Source organism: Drosophila virilis, chromosome X, assembly GCF_030788295.1.
Source record: "Drosophila virilis strain 15010-1051.87 chromosome X, Dvir_AGI_RSII-ME, whole genome shotgun sequence".
Classification (NCBI taxonomy): domain Eukaryota; kingdom Metazoa; phylum Arthropoda; class Insecta; order Diptera; family Drosophilidae; genus Drosophila; species Drosophila virilis.
The window spans coordinates 25,205,006-25,217,500 of NC_091543.1; the positions used below are offsets into that span (position 1 = coordinate 25,205,006).

At 40.2% G+C, this 12,495-nt stretch overlaps 1 long non-coding RNA gene across 1 annotated transcript in view; it reads left to right on the plus strand.

Moving 5' to 3' along the window:
* LOC116652054 (uncharacterized) overlaps positions 1 to 5,172 on the plus strand; it is a 33,643-nt gene extending 28,471 nt beyond the window's left edge. The window contains exon 3 of the long non-coding RNA XR_011416115.1: positions 4,596 to 5,172. This is a non-coding gene — a long non-coding RNA (uncharacterized lncRNA). The remainder of the gene's footprint in view (positions 1 to 4,595) is intronic.
* Positions 5,173 to 12,495: the final 7,323 nt, after the last annotated feature.

Sequence of the window (12,495 nt, forward strand, 5' to 3'; positions counted from 1 at the left end):
GAACACAGATACTGGCCAGACAGACAGACAGACAAACAGACAGACAGACAGACGGACAGACCGACAGACGGACACACTGAAGGACTGACAGACAGATAAATCCACTGACAGGCATTGCCCATTTCTCGATTTAGTCAGCAGCTGTGCTAATTTTGTTACACTGTATCCAGAAAGACAGAGAGCGAGAAAGGGCTGACAGAGAAGTTAGACGCACCATGCCATTCCCCAAAAATTTCTGTTCGCCTGGAACGTGCCAAGTGCTGGGCAACAAAATCAAAAGGTACATTGCACGATCAAGTGAGCAACTTCATAATGTTTTTTAGGCCACTGACTTTACAATGGCTCTGACTGGCGACGGCGGCAGCCAGGACTGTCGCATATGCGACTGACAAAGGCAGCCGTATATACATGTACACAAACATATCCATATCCATATACATATATATATATATATATATATATCTATATATATATCTATATATATATATATCACGTTATATATATGTCTATATAAACATACATAGAGTGAGACATGAGATGCGGCCTGGTCGTGCAGCCTTGTAAATAAGAAATTTCTTGTTATTGGTCACGTACGGCGGGTAAAAGTTGCCTCTTGCACTTTTGGCTTTTGATTTTGCACTAAAGAATTATTAAGTGAACGTTGTCAAGTGCATTTATTAATTACATCACGTTGCGCCTGCTTGAGCCGAGAGCCTTGCCTCTACTATCATTCCCAAGCCAGCCCCAGCCGCATATACTTTAGCACAACTATATTCCATCCATCGTCTGCCCCCCTGGCGTTCGATTAGCCAACTGGACCCTTGCTGGGCAAATTATATAACTATGCGATACAATCCGTTACGGCGCAGTTCGTTTGTGATTGACTTATTTATTAGTTTTATTCCAACGCAATTGACATTGTCAATCCACAGGGTGCAACTAAATACTAAAGATGCAAAAGTATCTTATAGAAAAATCGGTTGCATATGTAAGATAAAATCAAAGCAATTGATTATATTTCAAATTAATTAGAAGCGCAAAAGTATCTTCTTAATACGCAAGTGGGTTACATAAGCTTTAGATACAACTGTATATTAAAGATACAAAAGTATCCACAAATTTGATACTCTATTGCATATGTAAAATAATAAGGAAGCAACTGATAATATTTCAAATTAATTATGAGCGCAAAAGTATCTAATTAATACGCAAGTGGGCTACGAACAAGTGTCCACAAATTTGATACTGTGCTGCATATGTAAAATAATAGCAATGCAACTAATAATATTTCAAATTAATTAAAAGCGCAAAAGTATCTATTTACGCAAGTGGGTTAGGTAAGCTTAAGATGCAACTGAATAATAAAGATACAAATGTATCTTTAAATGTGATACTCTGTTGCATGTGTAAAATAATAGCAATGCAACTAATAATATTTCAAACTAATTAAAAGCGCAAAAGTATCTATTTACTCAAGTGGGTTAGGTAAGCTTAAGATACAACTGAATATTAAAGATACAAAAGTATCTAATTGAAATGTATGCCTCACATGTAAGATAAAAACAAAGCAACTGATAATATTTAAAATTATAACGCAATATTATCTTGTATCTGATAAGTACAAGGCTTTGATACAGAAGCAGATGCAAAGTTATCTGTGCGATATGAGTATTATTTTTACCTAATGGCTTAATTTTTTTGACAAGCACTTTTGTAAGATACAAAAGCTTGCATAAAAGTATCTTTGGAATGATGTAACTTTTATGTTATGCGTGTTAGAACAAAGGTATCTGCTTTATTAACAAATGAAGCAACTTTTTATACACTTAATACTTATAAAAAAGAATACAGGCAAATTTGTAAGTCAATTCTCAACTAATGCATTAAGCTGCAAATTAAGTTAGTTCGAAGATATACAAAGAATTTATAAGCAATAAACCTGTCTGTGTTCCCACTGTTCCCATATAATTATAGCATATAGCCCAATGCATACTATTTGCCAGGTATTTTGGTAAGGTATTTTTTGTCGAGAAACATTTTAATAAATTTCTTTTAATGGTGATTTATTGAAAGTAGCAAACAAAATAGTCAAAATATTCATATTCCAATGTTGCAAATGTCGTTGCATATGAAGCGAGGTCAAAGGACTAGTTGGCGTCTGCCAATTTCTGGCGCAGTTGTTGCTCTTATTTAACGACTCTTCAAGTCGTTAAGGCCACCAAAATAGAAGACAATTTGGATAGGAAAAAACTACTCGTAGCTACAAGAGTGCAGCTCTGCTTGACAGTGTTAATACGCGTCTTGCTGCGTTTATGGCAGGGTCTGAAGTGCAAAAACGCGTAACTCTTAGGAACAGAAGGGAATGGAATTGCAAGGAATGGCGTGCGTTGGTATGGCATGGAATGAAATGCTTGAGCTTCAATCTCGGCATACATAAAAGCAGAAGATGGTCTGAAGCCAGAGCCAAAGGCATTTCGCTGAGACTTCTAGTTCAAGTGAAGCGTTTACAAATTCATTTAATGGCTCGTATAATGCCCATTTACGATGCTTTAAATATTGCCACAGACTTAATTATGCTGAACGTTAAATAAACATCAATTAAAAAGATGCCCGCCTGCCAGCCTGCCAGCCAGTTAGTCAGCCTGCCCGACTGCCTTATGACCAGCGGGGCGTATGAGTAATGCGGCGTGTCAATTTGTTGCTGTATGTTGTTGTATGTTGCTGCCATGACAGCACAGTTCGTGCATTTTAAAGACCGACGACTGACAAACGGCAGCCGGCGAGCCTCTGAGCGGCATGACAATAAATATTCATGGCTAGCAAATCGTAAAACAAATCAAAAGTCATCAAAAAGTGCACTTTGCTCTAATTTCTAAGCGCGCTGCTTTTTTCACTTTTTTGTTTTCTTGTGTTTTTTTTTTTTTGGCAATGTCTCATGAATGTGCCTGGTTTCTTCTCGTTTATTTTGTTGTAGAACGGGGGCCATTTTCATGACAAGTCATGCTAAGGCAGAGCCCAGACCCCAGAAGTTTGCCAGGTAGAAAAAACAACAGTTCCAGCTGAGTAGCAACAGCAGCGTAGCAACAATAATTGTGCAGTCAAACTTATTAATAAACGTTATAGCTATGACGACGACAACAACAACAACAACAACAGTGACAGCGACAGCAACAAGAGCAACAAATAACAGAAGCAACATCGACGACAATAGAACCAAATGAAGTTGGAGCTGGCTAAAAGTTGTCTCACTTCTGTCGACAATGTCCAAATTGGCAAAGTTGGAACAATAAGCCACGAACAGCAACAACAGCAACAACAACAAGAGAAACTACGTAGCCTTTCTGGCATAATTACAGAACTGCTTTTACATGAAGCCAGTAGCACAAACACAAGACCAATAACAACAACAACAACAACAACAACAACAATAACAACATCAGAAGTAACAAACAACAATCGAATGTATGTTGTATACCACAGGCCAACTGTGCACAGTGGCAACAATAACTCTGAAATACATTCAGCAACAGATACTTCTTCACAATGCAGATGGATCGATAACGAAACTGTTATTCGATGTATTCGATTTTCAATTTGCGTACAAAATTGTGACTTCAGCGAACTTGTTAGGCATAAGTCAAGCGTGAAACGTTGCGTTAATTGATTCCAATGGCCAAACTTGTTGGCAGGCAGCTTTCATTCTGCGCCTGTAGAGGGTATTATACGTTTGTCATGAAATGCACAAGGCATAGAAGGGGATTCATTAAGATTACTTTAACATAAAGCGAAATAGGTAGAATCTGTCCAAGGTTAAGTTCTTGTCGTCTTCGTCTCGTTCAGATCTTGGTCAAGCATAAATATTAAGTCTCTCTGAAGCAGTGAACGCTTACTGCTGGCTGTTAACTGGTTGATTGGCAGCGTTAGCTTGAGGCGAGTAAACAATTTTCAATTAACAATCGAATTCCTCTTTGCATATCATCGCAGCTGTTGCTCTCAATGTATGATATAACGGGCTTTGTTTTGTTTGTTTGTTTGTTTGTTTTTGTTGTCGGGCTTTGTTTTCGTTTACTTTAGCGATATTCCGAAATTGAAATTAGTTAAATCGTTAAATATTCATTAGCCGGGGCCATTGTAATTTGCATTAATTGAATTGTTTGTCAAATTGTTACAATTTCAACGCGTTGCCATTATGAAATGTTGCCTTAACGCATTTCCCAGCCGCGCAAAGTTGAGGGAACAGCGTGAAGTTTGATAATCGTGTGCTGAAAACCAGCCCAGCTCCGTGGGGTGACCATCAAACAATAACCATACCAATTACGGCAACAACACAAAACACAATCGTTTTGCAGAGCAAACGATTGTAATAAAATGAATTAAATATGACCGTAATGTGATTAAATCCCAGAAATTGTCGCTCAAAATGCGAACCACAAAAGTATAAAAATATTCTCAGTCTTCGCAGCCAAATTGAATTTAAAATGAGGCGAAACCCGAAAGCACCAAGAAAGAAATAATAATAATAATAATAATAATAATATAATAATAATAACGAAATAAAATAAAATAATTTATACATTTTCCCTCTCTCATTGCAGGTAAGAGACTCAAATATTTCTGCATACAAATGTGAGTAAGTGAATAATAAGATTTTCATATTGATTAAATTACGCATACTCTTACCCTGCATGTGTATGTGTGTCCCCAGGCGACCACATCTGCGGGTATTTGCGTATGTGTGCGGCAAATGTGTCGATAAATTTGGCAGACAGGTGAATATTAAAAATATGCGAATTTTCTCTTGGCATTTTCTATTCGTATACGCAATTGAGACTGAGACAGTCATGGGGTAGTCGAAGGGCAGACAAAAAAAAAAAATAATATTCAAATCGGTAACTGTCAAATTGAACGTAATTTTGTGTATTTACGTTTTTATATAAAAATACTTTAAGAAATTTCGGTTCTTGCCGTTCGATTTTCCATAATATTTATAATATACATACCTTGGCCTGAGAATTAGGTGAACAGGAAAATATATCATTCGATTGGTTCTCAAATGATGATATTTCATTAATTCGGCAAATTAATTCTATTTATATTGATTTGTATAAATAACAGCTATGCTTAACAGCTGTTATCATAACAGTTTCGGTTTATGTTAATTGATTTTTATTACATAGAAGATTATTTCCCATAAATACAGTTTGAATTTGCCAGTTACAGCTTTCTTATTAGTCTATTTATCGAAAATCTGTCTAAGGTTTGTAATAGATTGCATAGTTGATTGCTAATGAAAAAGGTATTTAACAACTAATTGGACTAAACAATTTTAATAGGTGTCAAAATGCGAATACCTGTATATGTGCGGCAATTATGAAATTAATTGAAGCTTGTTTTCATGAACAATGAGATCCGTTTATATCTGGGTTACGATTGCTTGCGGTATTTTGCGGGCATACTTAATAAAACCTGTTCGCACGCGCGCACACGCACACACACACACACGCACACGCACACACACACTGACACACAAACCGTTGGAGTCTGCATTGTTCGTCTTTGGTCTTCGCCATTTGACCGCACATGCATTTTATGGGGCGCACGTAAGCACGCTATACTTTTGTTTTTTTGCAAGTCACGCACACACGCAAGCAAGAAACGAAGAAGGGAGCGAGAGCTAGAGTGCGAGCGAGACAGCTGCATCGCTTTTCAACTATGATCCCAGACACGTAAAATAGTTTTGATACCCATTTAATAAAAATGCCATCTATGTATTTTGCTTGGCAGCCAAACCAAACCCAACCAAACCAAGCCGTACCGAAGTTGCCCGATCTCCTCCCCGCAATATTCATGTGCTCGTTTTGTCATTTTTTATTGTTAGCCCCCAGCCGGGGCCATGCCCACCTGCCAGCCTTGCCGCTGCCACTGTGGCACTCTGACTCTGCGGCAACACTTTTCAGCACGCTGCGACACAGCCGGAAAGTGAAAAATCCGAAACGGAAATACATTCATTTGCTTGTTTTACTTTTCCAATTCGAACGCCCGAGGGCTTCCAGCTTCTTGGCAACATATACTGGCTGCTGCGGGGCGTCCCAGCTGGACAGGGGCGTGGTGCCGCGGGGCAGCTGCCTGCTGCTGGTGCTACTGCTGCGGCTGTTGCCTGGTGCCTCGTGCCGCAGTCACGTTTGAAACATTAAAGTTAGATTTATGACTCTTCGGGTTATAAAATGACTTTAGATTGATTCCCGTCACATGATGACAGTTTTTCGTTTTTCATTCAGTTCAAGCCAGCACCGAATGTTTATGTGTATGCTTGTGGCATCTCTTTCTGTCTGTCTGTCCGTCTCTATGTGTGTCTGTTTGTCCGTCTATTTGTCGGTCTGTCGGTCTGCCGGTCTGTGTGTGCGTTTATTCCCCGACATGGACATGCCCACGGGCAAGACACGGCGCCCAAGTCATGGGCACCATGTGTACACAATGAATTTTTAAGTTGTTTATAAGTTCAGCACTGCTGTTGTCTCTCCCAAGATGTGCTGCTTGTGTGTGTGTGCGTGTGTCCCCATGCCAGTTTGGGCATTCCATGCCCATTCTGCCTCTACTTGAGTGCGCCCATTGCGGCATTAATTTAAGTACGCATCAATTTCCAACCACTTGAAATTTGACAAATTGTGGCGCAGCAACCACATTGACACACATAATCCAATACACACACACATACACACACATAATCACACTCACCCACACAATGACACTCTGGCCACAAATGTAAAGAGTGCATTCGCCCATTCGCCCATTCGCCCATTTACCCATTCGCTTATTCGTTTATTACCATTTTGGCATTATCAAAGGCACTTTTTAATTAGTGAGAGCTGATTGATGGTGCTGCTGCCGCTGCTGCTGATAAAGAAATGTCATGACAGCAGCTGAATTTTCCGTTTTCCCCAACCAGTATACTATGCAAAAAAAAAAAAAAAACAAACACCCCGTGCCCCACGTTGGGCACCATTGCAAATGCGCGCACAAATAGCTAAATGGGCAAATGGGTCGCGTTCATTAGCGTGTCGTCCAGAACCGCATCGGCTGACAAAAGGAAGCTGGCCACGATAGATTTATCAAACATGGCCGCAGTTACTATATAAGGTAATTGAAAGTGGTGCGGCTGCTGGTGGTCCGCTGGGCGCCCAACGTGCCGCTGCACACATTGTGGCAATGGGCGGCTCTTCAGGCAGCAAAAGAGTTGCCGGCAGTTGGTTGCCTGCTTTCAGATTTCAAGCTCTAATTACGTGGTCATTAATTGCGCTAATTATTTTTCATTTTCTGCTCTTCGCTTACTTTTTTTTTATGCACAACCTCAACCTCAGCGCGCAAACCATCCACCAGCTGTCATCTGCCATGCGCCCTCAGACACATTTTCATTTTCATTTTCAATTTTCATACATTTCATTTTGCGTCATTTGCATGGCGCATTTAATTTTTCTTCTTCTTGTTGTTGTTGCTTTTTCTCTCCTCTCTCCACTCTCTACAACTCAGACCTGCGATTCTCAAACAGTTTTCTGTTTTGTCATTTTATATTTTCTTGTAATACCCTTTCCATGGCTAATAATAATTGAGCAACATTTTTTTAATATAATTTTCTTTTGTTATTATTATTCATGGTATTTTTAATGACAGTTTTCAGCTTATTTCTCATATATTTTTAAGTTTTACTCTAAAAATTATTAATGTGGTTCTGGGATTTTCTCTAATATTTTTATATTTTGAATTATTAACAAGCTTAAATACTTTGAAATTTGTTGCTGTTTCCTTCACGTTTAGTATTTTTTGTTTGTTGTGTTGGTATTTTCTGGAAGGGTATTTGCACGTCACCGAAACTTAAACTTAAACTTCACCCGCTGAGTGCTTTTTTCATTACTTTCATTTTCTTATGCACATTTCTGTAATAAGAAAATGCGCATTAGGTAATTTTCCTGGCTATTTGCACTATTCGCAATTTGTTCGCGAGTCTGGTGCTCGGCGCTCTGCGAAACTCGAGTTGGCGGCTGCATGAAATTCTGAAGAGCTAGGTAGGTAGGTGGTAGGTAGAATAGCTGCTCTTTAACCGCAACTGACCGACATTTTGTGTCGTTGTCGTTGTCGGAGCCGAAATGGGAGTGGCTTAAAGTGTGCCAACGGAAAGGCGAACACACACAGTGTCCACCGCGTGGGTGATCAGGCTCCCTGCCAGGCGGGGGTTGTGGACTGTCGGTGTCACTGATAATTTGATAAAAATGACGCTGCTCCATTTTACAGACTTTGCGCCAATTGAATTTTCATCATCAGCAGCACCAGCAGCAGCAGCAGCAGCAGCAGCAGCAGCGGCGGGTTTTTTTCTTTTGTATCATTAGCACTTTGTGTTTAGAGCTGCCACGCCCAATGCAATTGTGGCTGAAATTGCATAAAGCTCATTAGATGTTTTCAACAAGAAGGCAAGTGCAGCTTGAACATATATAACACTAGAAGAAATTACCCGGCATTGCCCAGGTTAAATAAGAAATTCTGCAAATGCAAGTGATACGGAATTTATTTTGTGTTATTCACATCAATTTTAGAGCGGATTAGTTTGCTGCTTGTGGATTTGAACCATCGACCAGCCAAAATTTAGCTCGACGCTCAGACACATAAGCCATGTTCACAAAGTACACCCCTATGACTGTTGACTACTATTTGGGACATTGATGGAAGCAATATTTGAGAGCAATATTCAAAATAAAAGCAACAAAAATGTTCAATGGTCTTAGGTATCCTTCAATAGATGTTCCTTTCTAAACTAATAATTCACTAATATCTTTGACGTATAGAAGAAACTTTAACAAGCAAATATTAGAAATTAAATTGAAATAATTTAGCATGTGCAGTGAAGTACCTTATGAAATTAGTTGATAAAAGCTACTTAGAGGACACTTTGCTGGTGCTGGTGCTGATGCTGTGTGAAAGAGAGATTTTTGGTAAATGTGCGCAAGCATAGTTTGCTTTGCCATTAAGCAGCTGGCGCGAAAAACTTTTCGTTTCATTTGCTTTTGTGTTTTTGGGCTTGCCTCTCTGAGGGCCATTTACAGTGGCTTGCACAAAACTTCAGAATTATTTCATCAAAAAATTATGTTTGCCCGTTCTCGGTGAGAGTTCCAACTTCAATTTGCAGTTTGCGGCCACGCTTAAGATGATAGCAAACATGGCGTGGCATGTTGACACAACACGGCTCCAACCGGCCACCCAACGGCCCCCCCCCCCCCCCCCCCCCCCCTTTCACCCTCTTGGCTGTCGATCTCTGTGGGAATAGGTATACCCCATGCGGGCACAGCCATTAGCAGTTGTTGCCGAATGCAAAGGCTGATTATGATTTATGCCACGACAGTTCGAGTGAAGACTGTTGCCGGGGGCCGCATACATAATCGGGGCTATTTTTAAAACTGGCCAAAAAGAACAGTCACACACAAGGCTCACAATGTGTCCTGGATGGCGGCACGTATCTAATTTATGCCATCTGACAAAATGCAAACAACAACAACAACAACAACAATAAGAAGAGACCAGCACAAAACTTTTCGCAGTTGCTCAGGCCATGTGCGGCATGTGTGTGTGTGTGTGTGTGTGTGTCCCATAGTTTGTGGCATATCTAGTTATTTGAGTATCTGAGTGTTGCGTGATTTTGCTATCTATAAAACGTTTTGCTGCTGCCAAGTGCCTTGTCTAACTCTGCGCTGGCCTTATCCTGACCAACAACATTGTCGGCCTGCAGGCGGGTGGGGGCTTGCAGAAGCAACGTCTCAGGGTTTGCTTTATGAATTGTATCTTTTACGGTGTTTTTGGGCTATATACTTTCGGTCGTTGTCTGGAACGTGGTTGGAAGTTGTTGCCGGTGTCGGACGTGGGCGGCGGGCTTATTGACGGCCGTAAATAGCCAGATATCATTGTTTATCTATGCGTGTGCCTGTGTGTGTGTGTGTGTGTGTGTGTGTCTTGTCTCGATATTAAATACATATACATATATATTTGCGATTCGCCTTGAAGCTATGAGCAAAATGAAGAAATTAATGGACAGTTGAACATGATTGCAGAGAATGCCGAATGGAGCAGCAAAAATTCTAATTATTCCCAAAATGTGATTGGGTTTTCTGATACGAGTTTTGCAATTCTACGCGCACGTGTGAAAAATTGATGGAAAACGCCTGCAAACTCACTCTCAAAGATCTTTGTGAAAATTCAATTGAAACATATTTAAGTACGTGTCAAGTGGTCGCCATTGAAACATATTTCTTTTTATATATTTATCCGTTATGTTTAAAAAGCATTTTCCCAAAAGTCCAAAACGCTGTTTGGAAAATGGTGGTCAAGGGTTGTTTGGCCAAATGGTCCGCCCAGCTTTAAATTTATTTTAAAATTTACATTTTATTTTTGCACGTTGGGGAAATGGGTGGACAAGTGATGTCTAAACTGAAAGCAAACGTTTCCGGTCCGAGCCATGTAATACCCGCAGTGTGTTTCTTCTTCCTCTGCAGCATCCAGCTGCAGGCAGCGCGATCTTCCGGAACGGAGCCTTGCATTGGGTATATGGTCGGGCTTAACGTGTCGTTTGGCAATTTGCTACGCTTAACCAGGTCAAGCTGTTTGGGGCTGTTCTTCAGGCAAATAATATGCCTCACCTAGTATGCTACAAAATTGTATATGCCATTCAATCAACGCCACTTGACAACAAACACACACATGACAATATCTATGTCAGTGCATGTAAATATTATTTGACAACATATTGGCTACGGCAGCAATTGAAGTGACCGCAAAATCCGAACTGCAGGTGCCACCTAGCTGCAACTGCAGTATGCAATATCCGTCCCGTGCTCGCCCGATAACCCGCCACGCCATGCCACGTATCGAGTGTGCGCTTAAGCACGTGTCAAGTGGTCGCCATTGTCGTCCTCGCCAATGCGCAAAGCGATTTCCATTTCCATTGCGATGCCCACATCCATTTCCATTTGCATGTCCAAGTCAATATGTGTGTCGCGCTGTCTGTCAGATTCATTTTGCACTTTGCATTTCGCTTTTCGCATTTTCCATTTTGCATTTTGCATTTTGCATTTCGCATTTTCCATTGGACTGCAGCGTCGTCATCGCAGTTGCCGTTGCATCGGCTGGCTGCATTAATCAAAATGTTGAATAAGAAATGGAATTGATTTCCGCAAGCAAATGTGCGATATTATTTAATTTTTTGATTTGCCAGCAAACGAGAAACGTTTTTCATTTTTGCCACTTAGCCCCACCCAAAAAAAAAAGTAGGTAAAAAAGGCAGCAGTTGCAGACGCAACAGCAACTGTTGTAATTGCAATAACAACAACAACAACAACAGCAGCAGCAACAACAGCAACAAAATGCATGAATTTCAACGAGCAGCTCGCAACGTCATTTATCTGAATCTGAATTGGCAGCGGATGTTGGGTGTAGGTGTTGGGTGGAGGCGTTGCCTGTGCGTGGACTGTGGCTGTCGCTGTTGCTGCCTTCTGCTGCTGCCTTCTGCTGCTGCTGTGCCATGGAAATGGAAGCCAATTGCATTACGACATGGCTCAAAAACCGAAGCGAATTATCCAGCTGTAAGCCTTTGCGAAGTAATTGAATATTTTAGACGATTCGAAAAACGCTAACGTGAAAATCTTTAATGTCACATTGCAAATGGTTTCATAGGGTTTCGTTCAAAATATCCTAAAGATTCAGGGTTCTTGCTGATGAAATACCTTATGCAATAACTAGAATTACCAGAGCTTGTTATACAATCGTAATACATATACGTTTACATGAGACTCGCCCACAAAGCCCGCTAACAGAGCTCGAGTTTGTTAAAATGTAACATTTTAATAAAGCCGTTAACTGGTTCCACAGCGAACTGATTGGAGTCCGGTTTATTTAGTTAGTTTATTTATCACTATTTACAGCACCTTAAAGCAAGCAAAACATAACCATTTTTTGCAAAGGAATAGTTTTGTTATGCATTACATACATTTTGTAAAGAAACATAAGTCGCTTGGAGCTCAACCGTTGTACTTATCATTAGCATAACAGCTTCACGGATTGAAACTTAAGTTTATCTCAAACCGTGATCCGAACCAACGGCATTTGTTCGGGCTTGTAGCCAAAGTGAAAATTCAAATTCAAATATATTAGCGAAAAAAACGACCTTAGCTGTGCCTTTTAAGCATTGTAATCATTTCGTGAACTATGTTACTGCATAACAGGTGCTCTGTTATTGAATCCAGCAACATTTCAGCACGCTGTTAAGCGGTTTTCAATGATAGCAGTAGCTGCCATATGTTGATGCACTGCTGAAGAAGAAGAACTTACTCACAGTCAGCCGAAGTAAAGCAACTCTAACGCTATATTTCAGCACTGTTAACGTGTTTACATTTTCCAAACTATCTCACTGCATGAAATAACATAGCTCTGTCAATGATATCAGTAGCTAAAACATGTTAA